This window comes from Petaurus breviceps, unplaced genomic scaffold (genome assembly GCF_028583685.1).
Source record: "Petaurus breviceps papuanus isolate PSGF00001 unplaced genomic scaffold, PetGlider_PUasm1.0 184, whole genome shotgun sequence".
Classification (NCBI taxonomy): Eukaryota; Metazoa; Chordata; class Mammalia; order Diprotodontia; family Petauridae; genus Petaurus; species Petaurus breviceps.
Window position 1 is genome coordinate 15,129,658 of NW_027185793.1, and position 26,299 is coordinate 15,155,956.

The window sequence follows — 26,299 nt, forward strand, 5'->3', positions numbered from 1 at the left end:
TAGGTTGAAGAAACTGAGGCAGACAGAGTTTAAATGATTTGCTCAGGTTCACACAGCTAGGAAGTATGTGATAGGATTTTATGTAAAAACCTTCAGTCAATATTCATTAATGATATTAGCTATTCATTTTCCTCCTCTTCATCTATTCCTGGTTTGGGTACTAGGATACTATCTTTGTCACATAAAAAGATTCTGATAGCGTACTTTCTTTCTCTATTTTTGATAATAACTTGTAAATTATGAATAAAAATTGTTCTTCAAAAATTTGATAGAATTCTTCTGTGAAGCTATCAAGTATTCTTTGGTATTTCCTTTTACAATTACTTCAATTTCCTTTTCTAGAATCTGGTTATTCAAGTATTCTACTTGGTTTTCTGACAGGTTAGGTATTTTATATATTTGAAGGTATTCCTCATTTTCTTTTGTGTATGCAGGTTTGTTATTATATAACTGTGCATAAGATGTTCTGATTATTCTTTTTTATTTCATCTGGTTTTGTTGTCATTTCATCTTGCTCATTTGCTATCTTATTGATTTGATTTTCTGCCCTCTTTAAAATCATATTAACTGGCAGAGTCAAGATGGCGGAGTAGAAGCAGGACCTCCCTGCTGTGTTGGCTTCCACCTTCCCCAATCCATGTAAAAAGGGGACTCTGAACAAGCTTTGGAGCTGCAGAACCCACAAAATGACACCGAGAAGCTGACCTCCCACTGAGGACAGCCCAGCAGGCCAGCAGGAATTGGCTAGTGCAGCACTCTGGGAACGGAGGCCAGCCCCACTCCGAGGCTTTAGTCCCAGGGTGGGCCTGACCAGCTGTCAGCTGGAGGGACGCCAAATCAGCAGCAGTTGTGGCCATTTCCAGATTTATCAATATATAGATGTGAATGAGAAATTGAGAGGTCAGAGCAGTCTGGACTTTGGGACCCAGTAAGTGGGAGTGTGTGGCATTTGCCCCCAGGGAGAGAAGCCACTGATATGCTGGCACATCCAGGCAGCACCACGTGGCAGCTTCAGCTCCTGGCCTGCAGAGTGTAGGGGGACCAAGCACCAGTCGGAGGGGTAATTGCTCTTCCTTTAACCTTCTTGGATCTGGATTGCAGTCTAGGATGGAGGTCCTGGGGTGTGTGTCCAGCTTGCCAGAGCATGTGGAGACCTCAGAGAGAGCACCCATCTAATACCTCCAGCAGCTGAGAAAACCCCAGCATTTGAGACGAAAGCTCTCCTGTCTGGTGGCACAGTCCTACTGTGGCAAAAAGCCCAGGGGTCAAGTGACTGAGGGGTGTCATGACCAGGCAAAGGAAACAAAGCAGACAGAAGATTCTAACATTAGACTCCTATTTTGGGGACAAAAAGGAGCAAGGCATGGAACAGGAGGAAGACAGAGAAGACAGAACTCCTGCACCAAAAGCTTCAAAGGAAAATACGAGCTGGTTACAGGCCATAGAGGACCTTAAGAAGCAGATAAAAGAAGTGGAGGAAAAATTGGGAAGAGAAATGTGAACAATGCAAGAGAATTATGAAATGAGAGTCAACAACCTGACTGAGGAATATCACACCTTAAAAAATAGACTAACTCAAATGGCAAAAGAGTCTCAAAAAGGCAATGAGGAGAAGAATGCCTTAAAAAGTTGAATTTGCCAGATGGAAAAAGAATCTCAAAAGCTCACTGAGGAGAATCATCGCTTCAGAATTAGATTGGAGCAAATGGAAGCTAATGACTTTATGAGAAATCAAGATACTGTTAAACAGATCCAGACAAATGAAAGAATAGAAAGCAATGTGAAATATCTCATGGGAAAAACCACTGACCTGGAAAATAGATCCAGGAGAGAGAATTTAAAAATTATTGGACTACCTGAAAGCCATGATCAAAGTAAGAACCTAGAAATCATCCTCCAGGAAGTTCTCAAAGAAAACTGCCCTGGTGTTTTAGAACCAGTGGGCAAAATAGAGGTTGAAAGAATCCACTGATCACCTCCTGAAAATGATCCCAAAAAGAAAACTCCTAGGAATATTATAGTCAAGTTCTGGAATTCCCAGGTTAAGGAGAGAATATTACAAGCATCCAGGAAGAAACAATTTGAATATTGTGGAAACACAATCAGGATAACCCAGGATCTGGCAGCTTCTACACTGAGGGATCGAAGGGCTTGGAATATAATATTCTCGAGAGCAAAGGAGCGGGGATTAAACCAAGAGTCACCTACCCAGCAAAACTGAGTATCATGTTTCAGGGGAAAATATGGTCATTCAGTGGAATAGAGGACTTTCAAGCATTCTTGATGAAAAAACCAGAGTTGAATAGAAAATTTGACATTCAGATACAAGAAGCAAGAGAAGCATGAGAAGGTAAACAGGGAAAAGAAATCATAAGGAACTTATCAAAGTTGAACAATTAACATTCCCACATGGAATAACAATAATTGCAACTTATGAAACTTTTCTCAGTAGTTGAAGGGAATAGAAATGTATATATGTTTATATATGAGGGTTTATGGGCATATGAATACATATGTGAATGTGTGTATATATATATATATGTTTACAGGTATACATAGATAGAGGGCAAAAGACCAATTTAACAGAAAGGGATGATACTTAAAAGGTGAAATTAAGAGGTAAGAGGAATATAATCAGAGGAGATGGGGAGAGACAGAATGGGGTAAACTATCTCATATAGAAGAGGCAAGGGAAAATGGTTACAATGGAGGGGAAGAATAGAAAAGCAAAAGGGAGTGGGTCAACCTTATTCCCATTGAATTTGGTCTGAGGAGGGAATGAAATACACACTAAATAGGTTATCTCACCCTCCAGGAGAGTAGGGGGGAAAGGCGATGAGAGGGGGGATGATGGAAGGGAGGGCAAGCTGGGGGGGAGGGAAGTTAGAAGCACCCACTTTTGAAAAGGGATGGGATCAAATTAGAGAATAGAACAAGTGGGAGGTGGGATAGGAGGGAGGGAAATATAGTCCGTCTTTTACAATATATTTACTATGTTATTTTTTTGCATTAGCCACACATGTACAACCTATACTGAACTGCTTATCTTCCCAGTAAGGGTGGGTGAAAAGGGAGGAAGGGAATGAATCAGGAATTCAAAGTTTTAAAATCAAATATTCAAATACACACACACACACACACACACACACACACATATATATATATATATATACTATTATTAATACTATTTTACATGTAATTGGGAAATAAGATATATAGGCACTGGAGCATAGAGATCACTGGAAAAGTTGAAAGGGGTATGGGAGAAAATATGGGAGAGAGCAGATTGGAGGAGGGGATATCCTGTGGGACTGCTATTTTGGGGCGGTGGGTAGGGGAAAAACGGGGAGAAAATTTGTAACTCAAAATCTGGTGGAAATGAATAATGCAAATCAGAAGTTAAAAAAAGCATTTAAAAAATAAAATCATGTTATCTAAAGGTTTATTGATTTTGTTAGCCTTTTCAAAGAACCAGTTTTTAGTTTTATTTATAATTTCTATATGTTTTCTGATTTTCAATATACTTATTTCTCCCCTAATTTTTTAAATATTTCATCTTTTGTGCTCATTTTAGATTTACTTACATTTGGCTTTTTAAAAATTTTTAAATCTATATTCAGTTCATTAATTCTCTCTTTTTCTAATTTGAAAATGTATTTTCAGAGAGGAAACAATTTTCCGTGGAGGATTGCATTAGCTTCATTAACTGCAAGAAATTTTGCTATGATTTTTCATCTTCATAATTTTCTTTACATAATTATAGTTCTTTGACTAGTCATTATTGTGGATTTCATTGTTAAGTCTCTATTTGTGTTAATGCTTTTTTTTGTGGTGCCTGAACCAATGACCACTTTTTAAAGAAATAACATTATGGTTTGTAAAGGAAGTCTTTATTATTTCTGCCTTTTTGTATATATTTGCAAAACATGGTCAATTTTTGTAAGAGTTCCATGTTATTGAGAAATATGTAAATTCTTTTGCAAATCATTTAGAAGATGCTTTATTTTAAGTCTAGTTGCTCTTGAAATTTTGTTGATTTCCATATTTTCACTTTTGTTTATCTTTCTCTTAGACATCCAAAACTGAGAGGTATTGAAACGTCACTATTATGTTAGTATGTCTTTTTTAACCCAGTTATTGATTCCACTGAGAATTTTTATCTTACGACATTTAGAACATATAAGTGAATTATTGACACTGGTTTGTTACTATGGTTCTTTTCAGCCTAATGCAGTTTCCTTTTTTTGTAAGTCCCTTTTTATTTTTTGACTGTTTTTGCTTTATTAGATACCATAAATGCAAATCCTGTTTTTTTTTTAAATTCATTTGAGGCATAGAAATTTTTTCCACCTCCTCAGTTTTGCATTGTTTACATCTTTGTATTCTAAATGTGTTTTTTTGTAAACCCTAGATTGTTGGCTTTTGTTTTCTTATCCAATCTGTCACTTTTTTCGTTTTTTAAAATTGTTTAATCCATTCATATGTAAAGGTACAAGATTTAGGTTTATATTTTCCTCCATTTGTCTCCAATACTAGGTGGTTGTTTTTAAATTGATTGTTTTCTCCCTTTCCTCTATAAACTTAGTCTTATGTTCTTTCAGTTACTAATTTGACATTTTTTTAAGGTGGTCCTATTCCTTTTTGCTCTCTTCTCCTCATGCCTAATCTCTCCCTCCCTCTCAGTTGTTACTCCTTTTCCTTTGGAATTTTGCTTATTAGTTCCTTTTCCTGTCCTGATTTTATCTGGTTACTTAATTCTTCCTCCTCTTCCCCACCCCCACCCCCATTAGTTAAGTAGATTCCCCTTTCCCTTCCTCTCCTTCAGGTCAGCTAGTTCTGTTCATTTGTTTTTAAATTTTCATTTCACCCCTTTCCATAAAGAATTTCTATTACTCCCTCTCTTCATTATCCAACCTCTCTTTCTGTCTATCCCAGACCCTCATTCTCAGATTTATTTCTCCTATAATTAACCAGCCCCACCTGCATTCTCTGCATTCTTCATGAAGTCAAAACTTCCAAGGTTTCCTTTCTGGATTTTCCCCTCTGAGCAGTTCCTACCACTGCCTTACATAGCTTGCCCTGTGGATTCCCCTTTACATTATACTTTTCTCCCAGAAAAATTCCAATCCCTTCAGATGACAGAGAAGACACTCACCCATGGTAGGATGCTCTCTTTATTCCTGATTATTCCCCCTGACACTGATTTATCCCCTTTTCCTGATCCCTTCCTTTCCCATTTGCTAAAATATTCTCCTGGGGCCTATGCCCTCCCACTCCCCCAGGCACCAGTTGTCCCCAGGAATTATAACTCCCTTCCTCCTAAGACAGGATGAATGGCCCTTTTAAGCACTAATCCCCTTCTGACAACACCCAGCACTAGGTTCCCATCTTCTTTCACAGAAGATCTCTCTTTACCCATTGGAGCATTTCTCACTGTAACCCCCTCAAGCCACCAAAACAAGATCTTTCTACTTTACTTTCTCCCTTTTTCAATTCTTCTCCTTTCTTCCTCACCCACTTCCCTGCAAGTTCTTTTCTTTCTAAGATATCATAGGGAACACCTTGTTGGGAAGTGTCTAAAGGTAGATTTAACTCAAAATTTTAAGACTCTGAACTTAATGCTTTATTCATTGTTCTCTATCTTTCATCCTTCTTTAGGGATCTGATATTGATATGAGTTAAAACTGGGTTCATCTGATTACAATAAGTAATGTCCAGCCTCAAATTTCTTGTTTCAAGTCTCCAGTGCACAAGGCTTCTGAAGAAATCTCTTATATTTCCTGACCAGTGCAACTTCTTTTCAGTTATGCATAATATCCTAGCTTCTTTGACTTATGGTTAGGAGAACTGAATTCACAAATAAGTGCTACTAATTTATATGCTGTCAGGGGCGGCCAGGTAGCACAGCGAGTAAGAGCACCGGCTCCAGTGTTGAGAAGACCTGGAGATCGAATCCCGGGCTCAGACTTAGCACCCACCCAGAAACACCTGGCTGTGTAACCTTGAGCAAGTTACTTAACCCTGATTGCTTTAAAAAAAAAAGAAAAAAAATGTATATTCTGTCCCATGCAATGTTAGTTGAATTTAGTCTCTTTGAAACTGAATGTTGTCAGAACCCAGGAGCCTCATTTCTAGCAAACTACTATCTCACCTATAAGTGACTAATGTTTCTATCTTAATTGTCTGCTGTACTAATAGATTATCATTATTATAATCTATCAAACTGAATGTATAATAATTAGAAATGTCTGAAACAACTGATCTTGCTCTGCTGCAGTAGCTAGCTATGGAACAAATAGATTTTCTTTGCATTTTATACCTTCTCTTGCTTCCTGTCCCCTTGATTCTAGTGTCTTTCCTCTGTTGATCATTTTCAATTTATCTTGTATATAGTTTGTGCATAGTTCTTTGCATGCTAACTTATTAGACTGTGAGTTCCTTGAGAACAGGGACTGTCTTTTGCCTCTCTTTGTAGTACCAGCATTTAGCATAGTGCCTGACACATAGTAGGCTCTTAGTAAATGTTTACTGATTGATTTATCATATTTATCTAGAAAATTCGATTGGCATGGCAACCAATTACATCAAGTACTGCATAAAGTCTATGTTAGTCTGTGCAGGCTAGCTCAGTTTCATCTTGCTATCATTGTCATGATCAAAGGGATTTCTAATTGTAAAATAATGCCTTTTAGTGTTTTATAATATTAAAAATTCATACTTTTATTGACACAGCACAAAGGGATGTAAACAATGGTATGAAAATTTTAACATTGATACCTCAAGCTTTTTCAGTATGGGTTAGTGTAACCCAGTAGAGTTTTTGCAAAGAGGAACTTGGGGGTCACAATCCACCTTCTCCTTTTGTACCACCTTAGGTTCTGGGGGTTGGGAGGTGGCAGGGAAGGGTTTGGTTTCATATTTAAGCTTGGTTCCCATAGAGCACAGTTCAAGTTCCAAGCACAAACCTCTCTTAGGATTTGTCTCAGACATTTGGCTTCTCAAGATTTCCAGACCTGCCTAGCTGCCCTATCCCACCCCACATGAAATCCTAGCTCCAAGGTCACCATGGCTCAAATTCCCAGGTTCACCTCCAGAACCTGAAACTGAGGACAAATAACATAAAACAGAAAGAAACACTCTAAGGCTTATTTCTTGGACCTGGGGTAAAAGAGGGAAGGCAGGGGAAAGGTTAGCCCCTTCTCCCTCTCACTGGTTCAGTTCATGGCAATAACACCAAAAAGAAAAGAGAGCAAGAACAACTTAGGTATACTACCTTTAAAGATGTAAACAGCCAATATAGGAGGCTACCCCCAAACAGTGATAGGTGACACAGTGAGTTCCATGTTAGGCAAACTGAACATGCAAAAAGCTGAGTTACATTAGTACTAGTCTCTCTGTTACATTCATAGGTCCTGCAGTGACCCATACATACTCTCTAGTTTAAGAGGCTATTTCAAAATTTTTCATTGACTTTCCCATACATGGAATGCTCTCCTTCAAAGTCCTCTAAATCTTAGAACCCCTGGCTTCATTCTGAGCCTAGATCAAGTACTAACTCCCTCTAGAGATCTTTTCTAATTCTCTTAGTAGTTTTGGTTCCTCCTCAGACCCTATCACTTGGTGGTTAGGACATATATATATATATATAGTGCTCTTTTCCATACTCCATTGTCATTCTGGCATGGTCAGCAAAGTGATCTTGTTTCTGGATCCATGGATACCTTGTTTTATATTTACTTTCTTTAGTAGGTAACAGAGTATCAATCTTGAGGTGAACATGTCCATGGCTGGAGGCAACCCTATAAGTTTAAGAGGTCTAGAAATCCCATGTGGTTGAAGTTAAATGGAAGCAAGGGAGGAGTCCCCAGAAGCTACTTTGGTGTTGCAGAGAATGGCCACTAATAAAAGGATCAAAGTAGCCTGACCCCTTTTAACAGCAAGACACTACTGGTCATTGTTTAGACAGTGGTAAGCCCAGGTGAAACATAAGATATATAATTAGCAATTCTAAAGTAATTTCATAATCTGAAAAAATTTAAGTATCAGTCTCCCAGCAAAGTATAATTGTAGTTATGTCATTACTAATCCTATTAATTGTTTGGTCAATATATTCTGTGAGTTTTTAATGTTTAACATTTCTTACCACTTTGCATCTGCTGCCCCAACTGGTTTCAACTCCAAGGAACAAAATGCCCCTCCCAGAATAAGCTCATAACTTCTAAACTCACCACTATGCTACTAACTCAAGTCTTGATTGATACCACCTGCCTCAATTTCCTCTCCCCTTGCTTTCCTTTAAAGAGGGCAAAAACTGAACTCTATTCATCTCATTTTGCACCTGTTGCCCTGCCTGGTTCAACTGGTATTCTGTTGTCTCCCCTTACCCTACGCCCACTGCTCGTATGCTTCTTTTTGTATATTGGCTCTTCCTTTAGATTGTTAACTCCTTTAGGTCAGGGACTTTCTCTTTATTAATTGTATCTCTAACACTTAGCACAGTGCTTAGCAAACAGTAGGTGCTTAATAAATGTATATTGGATTGAGTTGTAGAAACAAATTCCCTATGCCATACTGAGTAGCTTTCTGCTTCCATTCTTTTGGAGGAAATACTAGACATGAGCCTAACACTAAATTATAAGTAAAATTATTTCAAGGCACTAGAGTATGGTTTAATAAACCAAAGAAGACAAGAACAAGGAACATAACCTTTCTCATTAGAGGCCAAACTCACTGAATCTAATCTAAATCACAAGACTGGGTGCAGAGGGTTGTAAAGGAAGTGCCCTTATGAGTACAGCAACAGGTCCTCAAGGTTTGAAAAGAAACCATACCCACTTGACATAAAAAATTTTCACTGTGGGGATCTCGCTACATAAGGGAAGCCCCCATGTAGTAAATTAAACATGGGATATGTTTATCCATTAGGGGTTTTTTTTTTTTACTGAAAATGGAAACTCTGAGGTCACTTGTTTTGTGGCATAGAAATCTTTTTTCACATAAAAAATCAGAAAGTTCTCTTTTCATTACCAGTGTACTAATTATTCTAAAATGCATTTTTTATAACAATTGCTACTTTCTATCTTGTATGTTAGAGAACATTAGTTAGGTTCTTTGCTATATTCAGCTGAGAGATGTTCTACAAACACACACTAGAACTCTCATCACTAGAGCTAAATCAGATCTTTTACCCTGATATTATTTCTTTCAAATTCAGATTTGCCAAAATAGAAGATGAGATAGAAAAAAAAAACAGTGAAATGAAAGACCTAAGGGGTGGCCAGGTGGCTCAGCAAGTAAGAGCACTGGCTCTGATGTCAGAATGACCTGGGAGTCAAATCTGGGCTCAGATATTTAGCACCACACCCAGAAATAACTGGCCGTGTAACTTTGAGCAAGTTACTTAACCCCGATTGCTTTAAAAAAAAAAAATAAAAGACCTAGGAACTAATTGCTGTTTAATCAGAAAATGTGTTCTTTTTTTTTACATGAATTTTTTTAACATGGAAATATCAATTCCATGTAATTCTTATTGGCTGACATCTCAAAAGAAATATTAAAAAAAACCAGTCTATAACTTTAAAAAGTGCATACCATTGAGGATCTATGTGGTTAGGTTAAGGTTCTAATTTGTTATGGAAAAAAATCATCCCTGTGTGACATATGGGAAGAGCATTGAGAAAATGGGATTTCATTCCCTTTATTTTTTCCTATTTCAACCTTACTGATGGGAAAAACTATGCATCTGAAAAGAAAAACATGATGAGGAGCCCCAGTGCCATTACTTTGGAGTGCTGTGAGGTGGAGAATGAAAAAGCCATTGGTCTCAGTTTTATTGCCACAATGGCCTTTTATGAGAGGGATTAGATATGCCTGCAAATGGTGCAGCATTCAACGCTGCCCTGGACAACAATTTGGAAAAAGGATGATAAGAATCAGTTTGTCATAAGGTTAAATCACCAAAGACCTGCTATATTGGCTTTTCAGATTGTTTTTCATTTGGAAAGGAGATGAAAATAAAGAAAGAAATATGAGCTAGAAGTTGATATTTTTCATGTTTTTCCTTTTCATTGTCGCATTTAGAAAACATGTCGAGAAAGTTAAAGCATTAAAAAGATCAGTCTTTGCCTGTTGAATGAAAGACTATTATGAGTGTGACTCACATACTAAATGGAAATCTGCCTTCAAAGACTATTTTACTGCCTAATTATATATACACAAAATGTAGCTGTCTGTTTCAATCAAATCATAGGAAAAGGAATCAAATTCCTCTTAAAAGGCAATTTTCATGGTATGTTATAATCTTAGAAATGCTGCTAATGCAAAAGGAGGAAGTACAGCTGCAAGATACAGATAAGGTTCTAGTAATTGTTTTTCTTTTAATTATTACTTTATAGAGACATTATACCTCCTACTCAGATTAGGGATATTCTGTGTCCTCTCTCTCTCTTTTTTGCCCCCTCCCCACTTCTGTTTTCATAGTAACCTGGATGATTGGCATTTTAGCTGCAGTTAGAAGTTATGGAAATAATCTTTAAGGAGTTGCTAAAGCTATAAGCTTTCAGGGGAGCTCAAAGGAGACATCTTATCCAAACTAATGTTTTGAATTGAATATTACTGTCCACATGAATGTTGCTGTCTAAAGCACAAAACAGGGGGAAAGAAATAATAAATGTCTGGTCTCAAACAAACAACTATTTATAAATTTTTTATTTAAATATGTTCTTTACATAGTTGCCAGCATTATTTTTTTTTAATTTCAGATATATTTTCATTATTGATATTCATCTTAAAACAATTCAATATTGTATACAATTTATTTTTCTATCATTTTGTATGTGTAAGTCTTCAGAATAACTTTAAAATATTTTATTAACACTACTAATTCACTTTTATAGGTTTAAATAACCAAAAAGAAATGGCTTAGTATATATCTATTGGTCAAATTTTTTTTTCTAATACTGAGGAGTATTGGATTTATCACAAAGGAACTCTAAGTTCCTAAGTAAAATGACATTGAGAGTCACTAATAGTTCTGAGAAAGCTCATTATTAAATGAGTAGATTCATCAAAAAAAAAAAAAACCCAAAAACCTAAAACCAAACACCAGAAATTCTTCCATTCCACTCTTATTCTACTCTGCTTCTAACTCCATTATTATTTGGGGTATATTATATTTAAATGCAGCTAGACAGAGAAGTGAATAGACCACTGGGCCTGAAGTCAGGAGGACCTGGGTTCAAATCTAGTCTCAGATACTTATATGCTATGTGGCTTAACTTGTCTACCTCAGTTTACCTCATGGAGATAATAATAGTACCTACTTCTTAGGCCTGTTCTGAAGATAAAATGAAATATTTGTAAAGTACTTTGCAAACCTTAAAGTGTTATATAGATGTATGTCATTATTAATAGGAGGAGGAGTATAAGTAACTCACAAAAGAGATTTTTGGAAATTTTTGTGCTAGTCATTTACTAAATCTTTGGCAATTTCCTTAAAAGTCATTTTATTTGTTTGTTTGGCAGGGGTGAGGGAAAAGTGGAGAGGAGTTGCAATATGCATAAGGATGTGTCATTCATCAAATCCTATCTTTTTGGGCGGCCAGGTGGCTCAGCGAGTAAGAGCACTGGCTCCAGTGTCGGGATGACCTGGCTCAAATCTGGGCTCAGATACTCAGCACCACACCCAGAAATAACTGGCCGTGTAACCTTGAGCAAGTTACTTAACCTCAATTGCTTTAAAAAAAAAACAACTAAAAAAAAATCCTATCTTTTTGTTGTAAGACTCCTCACTTGTCCTTTGATTTCTATTCCCATTGCCAGTAGTGAACTCCAGATCCTCAGCATCCCACACACTAATTTTTGAAATTGTATCCTCAATAATCTATTCTAGAGAGTACTGCAAAATTCATCTTTCAACAGTAACAAGATGGATAGGCAGTTAACCATCCCAAGAGATCAAGGACCCTGGGGAAGATTCCTTCAGAGTGTATGATTGACCAGATCTTGGCAAGTGAACTAGGTAGGTCCTCTTCACAAGATGAGGCCCTATGATATATAAACCTAGAAAGAGTATCAGTGGCAAAATCTCTTTCCAACTTTTATGAAAAGATAACCATTACACTACTTGAAAAAGGCATCTATCTTCCCCTTGTCTGTTCTAATTATATTTCCAGTGGCAATGAAACTCCAATTTACTACAGTTCAGATTCAACAATGGACCCCCAAATCCATATAAAAGACTTGAGTCTTTTATGCCACAGACTACTTTTAAGCAGCAAGCATTGTGGAATGATGCGAAAAAAATATTTGAATGACCCTTTAATGGCATAGGCAATCCCTTTTTGGCCAGATGAACGAACTTGCATGGGCAGTGTATTTTTGGGACACTTCAAGCTTCCACAAGGGCAAGACCATACTATATTGGATGTTGACCAGTCTATTATTAGGGAATGGAGAAAATGAAGATATTAGGTTACAACTAGTGATATGTAATCCATTGGTTACACACCCAGAGTCATACTATTTCTTTTTCACACAGAGGCCACATCAAAGAAGAGGAAAGAGTTAGTAGTATTTTGGAGGCTGGACAATTTACTCCATAAGTCTAATAAGTCAGGGCAAAGCTGATACCAGTTTGGATGCTTTGATACCTTCTGGCTATATTTTGATTTCCAGCTATCAGATAAACCATCTTTCACATTTACCCTACCTAAGGTTTTACTTACCATCTCTAGGACAGCAAATTTGCTGCCCAGGTAATCTATCAGAACTATCTAACTATCTTGAATAGTAGTTGCAGAAGTGGTAGGGTCCTTGAGTGAAAGAAGAATAATCTGTTGGAACATAGCAGGTAGTGATAAATAGGTCCCAGAAGAGATAGTGAGTCTGGGGGAGGAGGAAACTGTGTATCCTGTCACTAGACAGTCTAGCTATAGGCTGGATGGGAAGGAGGTAATCATACCTAGAAGGGAAGGTGTGAATTGTTGGAGAGGAGAACGTTAGAATCTCCTTCACAATTTCTTTATCTCCAAATATAATACCAGATACTGGTTAGGAACCAGTTAAGACACATTAAACTTACTCCCATTGTTCCTCTTGATCTGCTTGATTTTCTACTTGATCTTCAATCCTAGTAATGATCTGGTAGAGGCACAGACATAGCCAGTGCCATGAATGTGTTCCCAGTCCTCATGGAGACTATTTTGTTTTTGTGTTGTTCGCCTAGGTACATCACTATGGAGCCTGCAAAATCAAATTCTTTCCTGTGCCTGATGAAAGTAATAGCAGAATCACAGCAGTATCTCACTTCAATAGTAGATGAATCTGTAATTGAGGCTCAGGAATATCTCATGGGGGAAGTCATGACTTTCCATTTAACACAATTATAACTACACAGTCCCTTGAGGAATGGTAGAATTTTATAGATTATGACCTAAGGGGATGGGGAATCAAAACAATGGGATGTTGGCAAAGTAACATTAGTGATGGCAGGAGAATTGGTTCCCCAGGGATAGAGAATGGAGTAGATTCTTTATTGACAGTGAAAGCAATATCTATGAATTCTGTTGTACAGATGGCATATCTGAAATATGATGTATTTATATTAAGGTCAATGTGGACCTTCATCATAAGGTTAGGATTTAAGGGTGATCCTTGTGACTAAATATATTCCCAACTCTAATTATACAAGCTTGTGAATAGGTTTTCCTTGACAAGGCATTTTCTTGACAGTATGTACCTCCCCTGATACCACCTTCAATGTAGTCTCTATCATGGTGTTTAACTTACAGAACTCTTTATCTCTGTGATGGCATTGCATCCCTTACCATAATACCTGCAAAAAAAAATGTACCCCAGGGGTAGGAAACCTATTATAGTGTATATGTATGTATGCACATAGGTATGTGTGTATATCATACATCTATCTTTCTATCTATCTATATCATAACACTATGCATGGAGGACCTATCACCTTCAATGAAGAATGGGATATAGAGGTCATTGCAGTACAATCTGTGGAAGGAGAGTCAGAGGTATGTGTTTCTATCAGTTTATAAGGGCCTTTCTCCCATAGCGTAAGGTAGCTAATGATCAGAAAATTCAATGCAAAATGGACAAGCTCTGCCAGAAACACCTCAGATTCATTATGTATTTGATTTTGAATTAATTTTCCATCATTACACATTCAGAAACCTTTTACTGTCACCAAATTTTTTATGACCCCATATGGGGTTGAAACCCACAGTTTAAGAAGCACTGCCTTAGACCATCTACTAACCAATGATGGAAGTGTCTATGCACTAGCTAATGCCTCTCATTGTCTTGGAGTCAATAACAGTGGGTAAGTTGAACAAGCCAGAGAAAATTAATTAGCACCTACCTCTCTAAGGTATGGCCAGACCAGGATGTGTAGTATTTATTCCCATGGCTGGGGTTTGGTTCTTGGGGAGTCTGGATCAAAAGGGCTTTTGAAACTCTGGTCATCTGATTGATAGACTTAGTGATAATGTTGATAATCCACTGTGTGCACCATTGCCTTCAGGGCCAGCTTAGTGATTCTTTCACAGTCTGCTCTATACATGCCCAAGAATGAAGAGCTTTCTATTTGGTGTGTTTGTACTAGGCAGTGGATTATGATCTGATGACACCTGGTTTCACTGATTTGGTCTCAGATGCCAGGATTAATGTATTGTTGTTTGTTGTTCAGTGGTTCAGTCATGTCTGACTCTTTGTGACCCCATGGACCATAGCACGCCAGTCCCTTCTGTCCTCCACTATCTCTCAAAGTCTGTCCAAGCTCATATTCATTGTTTCTATGACACTATCCGTCTCATCCTCTGCCACCCCTTTTCCTTTTGTCTTCCATCAGGGTCTTTTCCAATGAGACCCATATTCTCATTGTGTGGCCAAAATATTTAGGCTTCAGCTTCAGTATCTGATCTTCCAGTAAATAACTTGAATTAATTTCTTTAAGTATTGACTAGTTTGACCTCCTTGCTGTGCAAAGGACTCTCAAAAATATTTTCTAGCACTATAATTTTAAAGGGTTGATTCCATGGCACTCAGTTTTCCTGATAGTCTCGCTCTCACAGGCATAATTTGAAACTAGAAAAAACCATCCCTTTGACTATATGAACCTTTGTCATCAAGGTGATGTCTCTGCTTTTTAGTATGCTGTTCAGATTTGCCTTAAATTCCTTCCAAGGAGCAAGTGTCTTTTAATTTCATGGCTTGCAATTGCTATCTCAATGATCTTTGAACTCAAGAATATAAAATCTGACACTACTGCCATTTCTTCTCCCTCTATTTTTCAAGAAGTGATGGGTCCAGTTGCCATGATTTTAGAGTTTGGGGTGTGTGTGTGTGCGTGTGTGTGTGTGTGTGTGTGTGTGTGTGTGTGAGATTTTATGCTTCTCCTCTTTCACCCTCAACAAGAAGCTTCTTAATTCTTATTTACTTTTTGACATTAGAGTGATAACATTTGCATGCCTTGTCCAGCCTGGCATTTCATATGATGTACTCTACATATAAGTTAAATAAATAAGGTAACAACATACAGCTTTGTTGTACTCCTTATCTGATCTTAAACCAATGACTTGTTCCATGTTCAATTCTAACTGTTGCCTTTTGGTCCACATGTAGGTTCCTCAGGAGACAAGTAAGATGATCTGGTACTTCCATCTCTTTGAGGACTTGCTACGTTTTGTTATGATAAACACAATCAACAGCTTTACTGCAGTCAATGAAACAGAAGTAAGTTTTTTTTTCTGAAACTCCCTTGCATTCCACATAATCCAGTGAACGTTGGCAATTTGGTCTTTATTTCCTCTGCCTACTCTTCTGATAATTCTCAGTTCACATACTGCTAAAGCCCAGCCTGAAGAATCTGAAGAATAACCTTTCTGGCATGTAAAATGAATGCAATTGTTTGATAATTTGAACATCTCTTGGCATTGTCCTTCTTCAGGATTGTGACATAAACTTATCTTTTCCAATCCAGTGACCACTGTTGAAATTCCCAAATTTGCTGGCATATTGAGTGCAGCACTTTAATAGCATCATCTTTTAGGATTTTAAATGCTCAGCTGGAATTCTGTCAATGCTTCTTCCTAAGTCCCACTTGACTTCATTCTCCAATATGTCTAGCTCTAGATAAGTAACCACAACATCACGATTATTCGTATTAAGGTCTTTCTTGTATAGTTCTGTATATTCTTGTTACCTTTTCCTTATCTCCTACTGTTGTCTCTATTTTTATCTTTTATCATAGCCATTTTTTCAAGAAATGTTCCCCTGATACCTCTAATTTTCTCAAAGAGATCTCCTGTCTTTCCTGTTCAATTGTTTCCTTCTATCTCTTTGCATTGCTCATTTAAGAAAACTTTCTTATCTCTGGAATTCTATATTCCATCCGATATATCTTTTTCTTTCTTACCTTTCACCTTCCTTCTTTCCTCAGCTATTTGTAAAACTTCTTCAGACAGGCATTTTGCTTTCTTGCTCTTCTTCTTCGGGATATTTTTTGTTGCTGTCTCCTATACAATATTATGAACTGCTGTCCATAGTTCTTTAGACACTCTATCAGATCTAATCCCTTAAATCTATTAACCACTTCCACTTTATATTAATAAGGGATGCTATTTAGGTTATATCTGTATGGCCTGATGGTTTTCCCTACTTTCTTCAATTTAAGCCTGAATTTTGCAATAAGAAGCTCATGATCTGAGCCACAGTCATCTTCAGGTCTTGTTTTAACTTCCTCTTTAGAGCTTTTCCACTGTTTCCTGCAATGTGTATAATCAATTTGATTTCTATATTGACTACCTGGTAATGTCCATGTGTAGAGTTGCCTTTTGGGTTGTTGAAAAAGAATGTTTCCTATGACCAGTGAGTTATCCTGACAAAACTCTGTTAGTCTCTGCCCTCCTTCATTTTGTGCCCCAATGCCAAACTTTCCTGTTGTTGCAATTATCTTTTGATTTCCAACTTTATCATTCCAATCTCTTATGTTGAAAATGACTTCTTTTTTGGTGCCATTTCTAGAACATGTTGTAGGTCTTCCCAGAAATGATTAAGACTCCTCAGCATCAGTGCTTGGGGCATAGACTTGTATTATTGTGATATTGAATGGTTTGCTTTAGATTTGAACAGATATCATTCTGTCATTTTTTATATTATATCTAGTACTGCTTTTCTCACCCTTTTCTTGACCATGAGAACTACTTGATTACTTCTAAAGGATTCTTTCTCAGAGTAGTATATTTATAATGGTCACCTGAATTAAATTCACCCATTTCCATCCATTTAAATTCAGTGATACTCAAGATGCCAAAATTTAAACTTTCCATCTCCTATTTGATCACATTCAGCTTACCTTGATTTATGGATCTTATATTCCAGGTTCCCATGCAATATTGATTTTTATAGCACCAGACTTCACTTTTGTCACTGGAAACATCTGCAGCCAAGTTTCTTTTCAACTTGTGTCCCATCACTTCATTAGTACTGGAGCTATTTGTAGTTATCTCCCCCAGTAGCATGTTGGACATCTTTTGGCCTGATGTGCTTATTTTCTGGTGTCATAACTTTTGTCATTTTTATACTGTCCTTGGTATTTCCTTTGCAAAGATACTAGAAGGAAATGTCTTGCCATTTCCTTCTCTGGTAGATGACCCTTTGTCAGAACTTTCCACTATGACATGTCTGTGCTAGGTAACCCTACCTGGCATAGCTCATAGTTTCATTGAGTTTCAAAAACCCCTCCTCCATGACAAGGCAGTGATCCAGGAGGAGAATTAATATATGATAAAGCTTAACTGACTTGAGACATTAAGCATCCACACTCTAAGAGTTGCTTTTGAGCTGAGGCACTGTTAGAGTTTAGTTTCCTGGCCTCCTTCTCCTGTGTTAGGTACAGGCTTAATACCATCACCCTGTTAGTTTAGATTTAATTTTGGGATAAAATGAGACACTTGCAAGTCTTTGAAGTTAATGACAGAAAAAAAAGCTTTATAATTTCACAACATAGCAAAGATGTGTAATAAGGAGACAGTAGTACTTGGTTTTTATATGTTTCATATAGAAATGCATCTAGTAAGTAAGATAGGGTATGGCAACTCATGTGGTCTTTAGAGACCCACCAAGTCAGAAGGGTCCTGACTCCATATGGGATGGTCTTTTATGCCTTTAGGGGACTAAGAAGCTGCATCAAGGGAGGCAGGGGTCAATCAGATCCTGAGAACATCTTTGTCACTTTTTAGGGAAATTTAATCCCTGTTGCATACCTTTTGCAGGGAGAGAGAGAAACCCTATAGATACTGAACCTATCACATGCCACCTATATGGTGGTAAGGTCCTAAGGATATTTTAGAAGACTTTCTACCAATTAAATGTTTTAGTGTATTGATTGAACTATAATTGTGGTTTAAGTAATTATAAAGGGAAAAGAAAAAGAAATTATAATCCCTCTCCCACTCACTATAAATAAAATAAAGTAGAAAAAAAGTGGAAGTGGACAAAATCTGGAAGTCATAGGCCTTTACTCTCCCACTCCACCAGTAGGTCTGAGTCTCAGATCTCAGCAGTCCCATTTGTGTGGTGTATGATGCCACAGCCTTGTGAAAATGGGTCTTCTTAATGCAAGCTGGTGATGATCAAAGAATCAGAGCAGTACCAGGAATATCAGAGGCAAAGCACAGAAGATGACATGTCCAGCAGATCACAGATTCTTGACCTAAGGAAGTGATAAGCAGGGGAAGCATCAGGAACATTAGAGCCCCAGTATAGATGATACTATTTCCAGCACAATCAACAATTAGGATACCATGCTAATTACTATAAGGTGGTGACAAATAGTTGTGAATGTCAGCATCAGGTGGGTAGAAAAACAACTTCTTCATCATGCATTGGTGTCATCACCAAAATAAAGTACATAAGAGATCATAAGATTCCTGTTTGTAATTTGTCATAGGACACAAATACAGGAGTCAAGAGAATAACAGAATGGTAAATATGAATGAGCAATCATCAGAGACCAAAAAAGAGCAAACTGTTTACACTTTTACATGGAGAGATGATACATGTACTCCCTCAAAACTCTATCATCATCAGGAATTCTAAAGAACATTTAACTAGATAGAAGGTCTAGGAGTAGTTGCTATATTTTGATGATCTTAAAAGAAGAATGGAAAGGGAGAAGATGAATATAATGTGAGAGAAAGAAAGGGAGAGGAAGAGTGAAAGAATTGATCTCACACAATTGGAATACTAAAGTAATAATCTATAAAACAAAGAGGAGGGTCTGGGGTGGGAGGCAGCAGATGACACTTGAACTTCACTCTCATCTAAACATTCGAAGAAGAAAAAAATAAACATACAATTGGGTAAAGAAACACATTTCATCCAACAAGAAAGAAAAGGAAAAGAGTTTAAGAAAAAGGGAAAGAAAAAGAGGTAAGATAGTCTGAAGGAAAGAGAAGGTTGAAGAGGACCTTCTGGTCATGATTGGAGTAGTACAAGCCCAGGAGATGTTCCTTCATAATGCATCAGGTGCTGTGGACAACCAATAAGTGAAGCAGTCATGTGGGAAGAATCTTTCCTCCACAGAGGAATATTTCCCCTCTCCCCATGTTGTCACTCTGAGACAAAATGCCATCCACTCCATGCTGGTTATGACTCTTCAGAGTCTAATGAAATAATTTGTAAAAAGTTATGTGTGAAGAGTTGATGGACTTCCAAGTCACAGGAGAGTTCTAGGTCATGTGAGCAGCAAGATGGAGGATTAGACATTTTTTCTGATCCTCTTCAACATCTCCAAAATAGACATTATATGCCAAAGATAAAGGAACTTCAGCTGTCTCCATGGTCTAGAACACCAAGGACCCAAAAGAAGGTAACCCCAAAGCGCCCCCCCCTAAAATAAAACTATATGAACTGATGCTCATTGACCTTGATCTCACTCAGTATCCCTCTAACACCTTCCATACTACTGGGAGTAGGGTTGCACTAGCAAACCCAAGGACCTGACCCAGGCTTATAGCAAAATAGATTTCCACACCCTGATCCTCCCTCCCTCCTTCCAACACTGTGGAGAAGTTTGCCTGGGCCATGCCAAATAAACAAATTGTCAATAGCCTTCAAGAGCAAAAGGATATTAGGATTCACAATCCTATGGTATGAATGGTGGAAAGCTCTCAACTGTCAGTGGTGGGACAGGCATCATAGCAGCAGCAGAGCAGTTCTCTGAACCATCAGTTGCCAGGCCAAAGAACTAAGGAAGAGAGGAAACAGGACAAGACACCAAGACAGAACAGCATGTGTGTGTGTGTGTGTGTGTGTGTGTGTACAGAATTCCATTAAGTAAAACAGAGCACAGTATACAGCTGGGGCCAGGTCTGACCTCCCCAAAATCAGTTGGGGGCAGAAATATAGGTTGGTGAATGGTGAATTGCCCAGCATGGGTGCAGGTTAAGATGCTTTAGGATCCAGCCCTCAAGGAAACCATCATCAGAGGGAGAAATAATTAGAAAGTAAATAGGGGAACATTAGGGGGAAAAAAGAAAAAAAAGTTTCAAGTTCTAAAGATCTGAGGAAGAAGAAAACTCAAAGACTTTGAACATGAGTAGATAAATTAACAGGGAAAATATTAATGACAGAAGGAAATGTGACCTCTGGATAGAAAGGGAAAGAGAGGAGAAAAGATGAGACAAGGAGAAAAAAGTCACATATTCATATTCTTTGACCATTTATCAGTTAGGGAATGGTTGAATTGAATGATGAACAATGACAATTCTAAGGGACAGAGAGGAGAAGAAAGTATTCTAGGAATGAAAGACAATCTGTGCAAAAGTTTGGAGGCAGGCAATGCAATGTTGTGTACAAGGAGCAGTAAATAGGCCAGGGGAGTAGATGTGAGAGTGATTAAGGTAAAATCACTTCAGAGAGAAAGAGTAGAACCAAAGTGTGCACTTTAAAAGACTGAAGAGATTATATTTTACCCTAAAAGCAATAAGGAACCCCAAAGTTTGGTGAGTAGAGGAGGCATTAGTAAAATTATTCTTACACTGTATGAAAGATAAATTGGAATAGGAAACGCAGTCATGAGGACTATAATTGTCATAAAAGAATATGACAGAAGAAAAAGCCTTAATACCACAATTTGGGAAATAATAAGAGAACTGTCCATATTTTCTGAACATAGAATGAGAAATACTAACTGAAAGAATTCATGGGTCACTTCCAGAAAAAATCCCAAGGCAGGAAACTTCAAGACACATAATGACTAAATTTAACAATTCAATTTAGAATCAAGTTCTACAAGTGATCAGGAGAAAGACCTTCAAATATAAAGGAAAAGGAAATTTGAACAATATTAGGTACACACCAGAGGGAATAAAATAATGTGTTTCAAAGAACAATGGAGCTCCAGGTGCAGCCCAAAGTGACTGACTCTGAAAATCTTAGCAAAATCATAGATAAAATGATGCATATTTAATGATAAAGAGAAATTTGAAATATTTGAAAAAAGAAAACCAAAACTAGAGAGTTCATTTCCTTGTTGAATATCTCAAACAGTTTGGCAGAGCCAAGATGGTAGAGCAAAAGCAGGAACTTTCTTGAGCTCCCACTCTAACCACCTCCAATACCTGTAAAAAATGACTCTAAACACATTTTTGAGCTACAGAACCCACAAAGTGACAGAAAAAAAAACAAATCTCTCACTGGAGGCAGCCTGGAAGGCCGACAGGAAGGGTCTATTGCACCGGACTGGGAGTAGAGAGAAGTCCCCCGTGAGCTGCGCTGGCCCAGACCCATGGCACAGACTGACCAGGGCAGACTCCAAGAGAGTAGATCGTTGGCAGCTGTGGTGGTTTCCAGACTTCTCAACCAATAAATGCCAAAGAGAAGTAAAAGGTCAACGGGGAACTCTGTTGATTCTGAGTGAGAGAAGAGCACAATCTGGCCCCTACCCCTGAGGTGGCAAAAGTGGCAGCAGTTGCAGTGGCTGCCACAGCAGCTGCCTTCTGAGCTCCAGGCCTACAGATCATAGGGGGACCAAGTGACTGTCCAGAGGACATTTACATTATCTTTGCTGATGCTAATGTGGGATTCTCTTGCTTTGCAGTAATTGGATCTGGGTCACAGTCTTGGGTAGCGGTACTGGGATAAGAAGTGCTAGTGTGACAGAGCTTGTTGAGGCTCTGGAAAGGCAATCCTCACAGTTCTGAGGCAGTTGCCTAGAAAAAGCTCTTATAACAATTGTGCAAAACCCCAGAAATTTGGGACTCTTCTCTGGAAGCACAGTTCTACTGTGGCAAAGAGCTTAAAAGGCAAGTAATTGACAGACAAGATGAGTCAACAGAGGAAGCAAAATCAAACTATAGAACCATTTTTGGTGACAAAGATGATCAAAACATAGAACCAGAAGAAGACAGCAAAATCAAAACTCCTGCATCAAAAGCCTCCAAGAAAAGTAAGAACTGGTTGTATCCCATATAAGAGCTCAAGAAGGATTTTGAAAATCAAGTAAGTAAAAAAAATCAAGTAAGTAAGTAAATCAAGTAGAGGAAAAACTGGAAAGAGAAATGAGAATGATGCAGAAAATCATAAAAAATCAGTCAACAGCTTGCTAAAGGAGACCCCCCCAAATACTGAAGAAAATAGCACCCTAAAAGATAGACTAACTCAAATGACAAAAGAGGCCCAAAAAGACAATGAGGAGATGAATGCCTTAAAAAGCAGAACTGGCTAGATGGAAAAGGAATTTCAAAAACTCACTGAAGAAAATAATTCTTTCAAAACTAGATTGGAGCAAATGGAAGCCGATGACTTTATAAGAAATCAAGATACTACAAAACAGATACAAATGAATAAAAAAATAGAAGGCAATGTGAAATATCTTATTGGAAAAACCACTGACCTGGAAAATAGATCCCAGAGAAAAATCATAATTTGAAGGGACAGCTAGATGGCACAGTGAATGGAGCACTGGTCCCGGAGCCAGGAGGACCTGAGTTCAAATCCAGCCTCAGATGCTTAACTAGCCATGTGACCTTGGGCAAGTCACTTGACCACAATTGCCCTCCCTTCCCCCCTCCGAAAGCAACAAACAAATAAATAAAAATCATAACTTGAAAAAACTCCAATATTTGAGCCAGATGGAGAAAATATAAATCTAACTCATAACTTTAAATGTGAATGGATTAAACAATCCAGGAGAAAAAAAATGACATATTGGACAAGAAAACAAACCTATAATTTGTTTCTTATGAGAAACTTAAAAAACAAATATAACTGAGAAGAGAGGGAATTCAAAAAGGAGGAGTTGCAATCATGCAACTACAAGGCAAAGACATATATTTAAAAAATAATAAAATTGGATAACAAATAAACCATATTATGAAGAAAGGAGCCATAAAAACAAGCCAATATCAATAATAGACTTTTATGTCCCAAATTCTTTAGCCTTCAAATTTATAGAGGAAACATTCTCTGAGCTACAAGAAGTGGCAGACAGTAGAACTAAAGTGTTAGATTTCAATATCCCTCTCTCCATTTTGGATGTCTAATAGAAAAATAAACAAAAGAGAAAATATAAAACTGAACAAATTGCTAGAGAACCTAGTATTATAAGACTAATGACACCTTCTAAATGGAATAGTGAAAGAATACACATACATCTTTGCACCATGTGGAACTTTAACAAAAACTGATCATGTTCTAGAACTTAGAGATATTGCAAAAAAGTGTAAAAAAGGCAGAAATTAGTAATACATTATTAACAGACTATAATACAATGAAAATACTAATTGGTTCAGAGACCACAAACAAAAGATATAGACCCAAATGAAGACTCAATCACGAAATCCTAAATAATGAGTAAATGAACATATCATAGAAACAATTAATAACTACATAAAAATAAATTATAGCAGCCAATGATATACCAATACTTCTCAGATTTAACTAAAGCAGTGCTCAAAGGGAGAAATTAGGTCCTTACAAATATACATTAACAAAACAGGGGAAAGGTGATAAATGAACTGAATATGCATTTAAAAAATTAGAAAACCAACAAATAAATCTAAAATAAGTACAAAAGAGAATACATTAAATGAGAAATAGATAAATTAGCAATCAAAAACCCATAAAAATGACAAGTAAAACCAAAACCTATATCTTTGAAAAGTCTACTAAAATTGACAAACCCTTAGCTAGTTGCATTAAGAAAAAGAGATCAGAAAATAAGATCAACTAAAAAACAAATACGCAGGGTGAAATAATAGCAAAACCAGAAAAAATGAAAAGAATAATCTGAACATGTTGTGCACAAATAGATGCTAATGAAACTGAGAACACAAAACAGTTATAAATTACTCAGCTGTAAAGCCATGCATGAGCATCTTTCCAGAGGACTGCTGCTGTGATTACATAGTATAGTGAGCTCTCTATTTATTCAATCACAAATCGGATAAAAACGTTCACAGAAAATCAAAATGCAGCATTCAAAATGTTACAACTTGTCATAGAAAATCAAAATACAGCATTCACTATGTCACAACTCAACAACTTATCACTAAAATGGCCACAAGGTTTTCACCAAAGTGGTGGCATAGTTTTAAACAAAATACATTTAGTCAATCACAAAGTCCTTAATTCAATCACAAAGTACAAAAGTCAAAGTTCTTCACCCTTAGGTCACAGTAAATCATAATCTTCTCAGTCAGCACACAGTATCCAAGTAAATTCTTCTTTCAGCTTGACTCGAGTCTGGCTCTCACCTTCCATGGTTCCTCTTCCATGTTCCCAGCTCCAACTGTCACCTGGGCTCAAAAGCAGGCAGCAACCAGTTCCTTGTTCAGCTCCTTGTCCACTTCTTCATCTAGTTCCTGTTCCATATTGAAGTTCCCAGTGTCCAGTCCACCTCAAGTCCTTCACAGTTCCTGTTTCTGGAAAAACAAAGCTTGACAGAGCCACAATAATATTCATACACATTACCAGCACTATCATCAATTCACTATCTGCCTGTGAAATCAATTCAAACCCACCAACAAGGTCTGAGAACACAAATCATCAACATAGAAATCAACACAGAACTACAGAGAAGGTCCAAGAGGTCAGTACAAATCATCAACATAGAAATCAAAACAGACCCACAAACAAGGTCCAAGAGGTCAGCACAAATCATCAGTAAAGGTCCAGGACCTCAAAAACCCTCCTCTAGGACTTCTGTAAACATACAACCAGAAAAATCCTCTTTCAGGGCTTCCAGTAAGGTCCCAAGACTTTTGTCCAAAGTATCACAAACAAACACAGACAGAGCAGACAAACAGAGTGCCAGGATATCACAAGTTTTCTCCTTCTTCACTCTGCCACAATAAGAGTCCTCTTCTCAATTGTGCTGTCTCTAGCCTGGGTCTCTCCTTATATATGGTCATTAATTCCTCCCCTTCCTGTTGTAGGAGTTCATGAGTTCTAGGGTTTACAAGTTGTGGGGTTCACAATTCTGTTTCTTAACAGACTTGATACAAATCTCAAAAGAAACTCAAGAACTGAAATAAGGTGTTAATTCAATAGCTGAAACAAGGTGTGAACTACTTCTGTGCTTGCCATTACACCAACCTCTCAGAAGATGAGAGAGAGACAGAGAGAGAGACAGAGAGAGAGAGAGACAGAGAGAGAGAGAGAGAAAGAGGGAGAGAGAGAGAGAGGGAGGGAGAAATCTTGAATAGTCTAAAATCAGGAAAGGAAATAGATCTAGCTGTAAAGGAAATACTGGAGGGGGAAAAACCCCACCACTTATTGATTCACTAGGATTTGTTTTATTGATTCACTAGGAAAAGCATTGTACTGGAATCCTTTTTATTATAGTCCTAATATTTAAACAAGGACAAGATAAATCATGAAAAGAAAACTATAGAACAACATCATTAATGATCATGAACTCAAATATTTTTAAATCCTGTCAATTAGTTCACAGTGATTATCAAAGAAATAATTAATTATGATTAAGAGGAATTTATACCAGGGATGCAAGGATGTTGCAACATTAGGAAAACAATTAACATAATTACTTATATGAAAAGCAAAAATGTTCAAAACTACATGATCACCTGAAGATATGCAGAAAAAGTCTTTGATAAAGTAGAACATTCAGTCATGCTAAAATTCCTACAAAGTATAAGCATAGAAGGACTTTTTTATTATAACAAAAAATCTGTATGTAAACCTCAAAATAAGTATTTATAGTAATTGGGATATGCTAGAATCTTTTCCAATTAATAAGGGAATGAAGGAAGGA

General features: G+C 37.3%; 1 long non-coding RNA gene across 1 annotated transcript in view; it reads left to right on the top strand.

Annotated features, from left to right (window-relative positions):
- Positions 1-5,044: 5,044 nt before the first annotated feature.
- LOC138161281 (uncharacterized) overlaps positions 5,045-26,299 on the top strand; it is a 40,699-nt gene continuing 19,444 nt past the window's right edge. Inside the window, exons 1-2 of the long non-coding RNA XR_011168321.1 lie at positions 5,045-5,160; positions 15,643-15,753. This is a non-coding gene — a long non-coding RNA (uncharacterized lncRNA). The remainder of the gene's footprint in view (positions 5,161-15,642; positions 15,754-26,299) is intronic.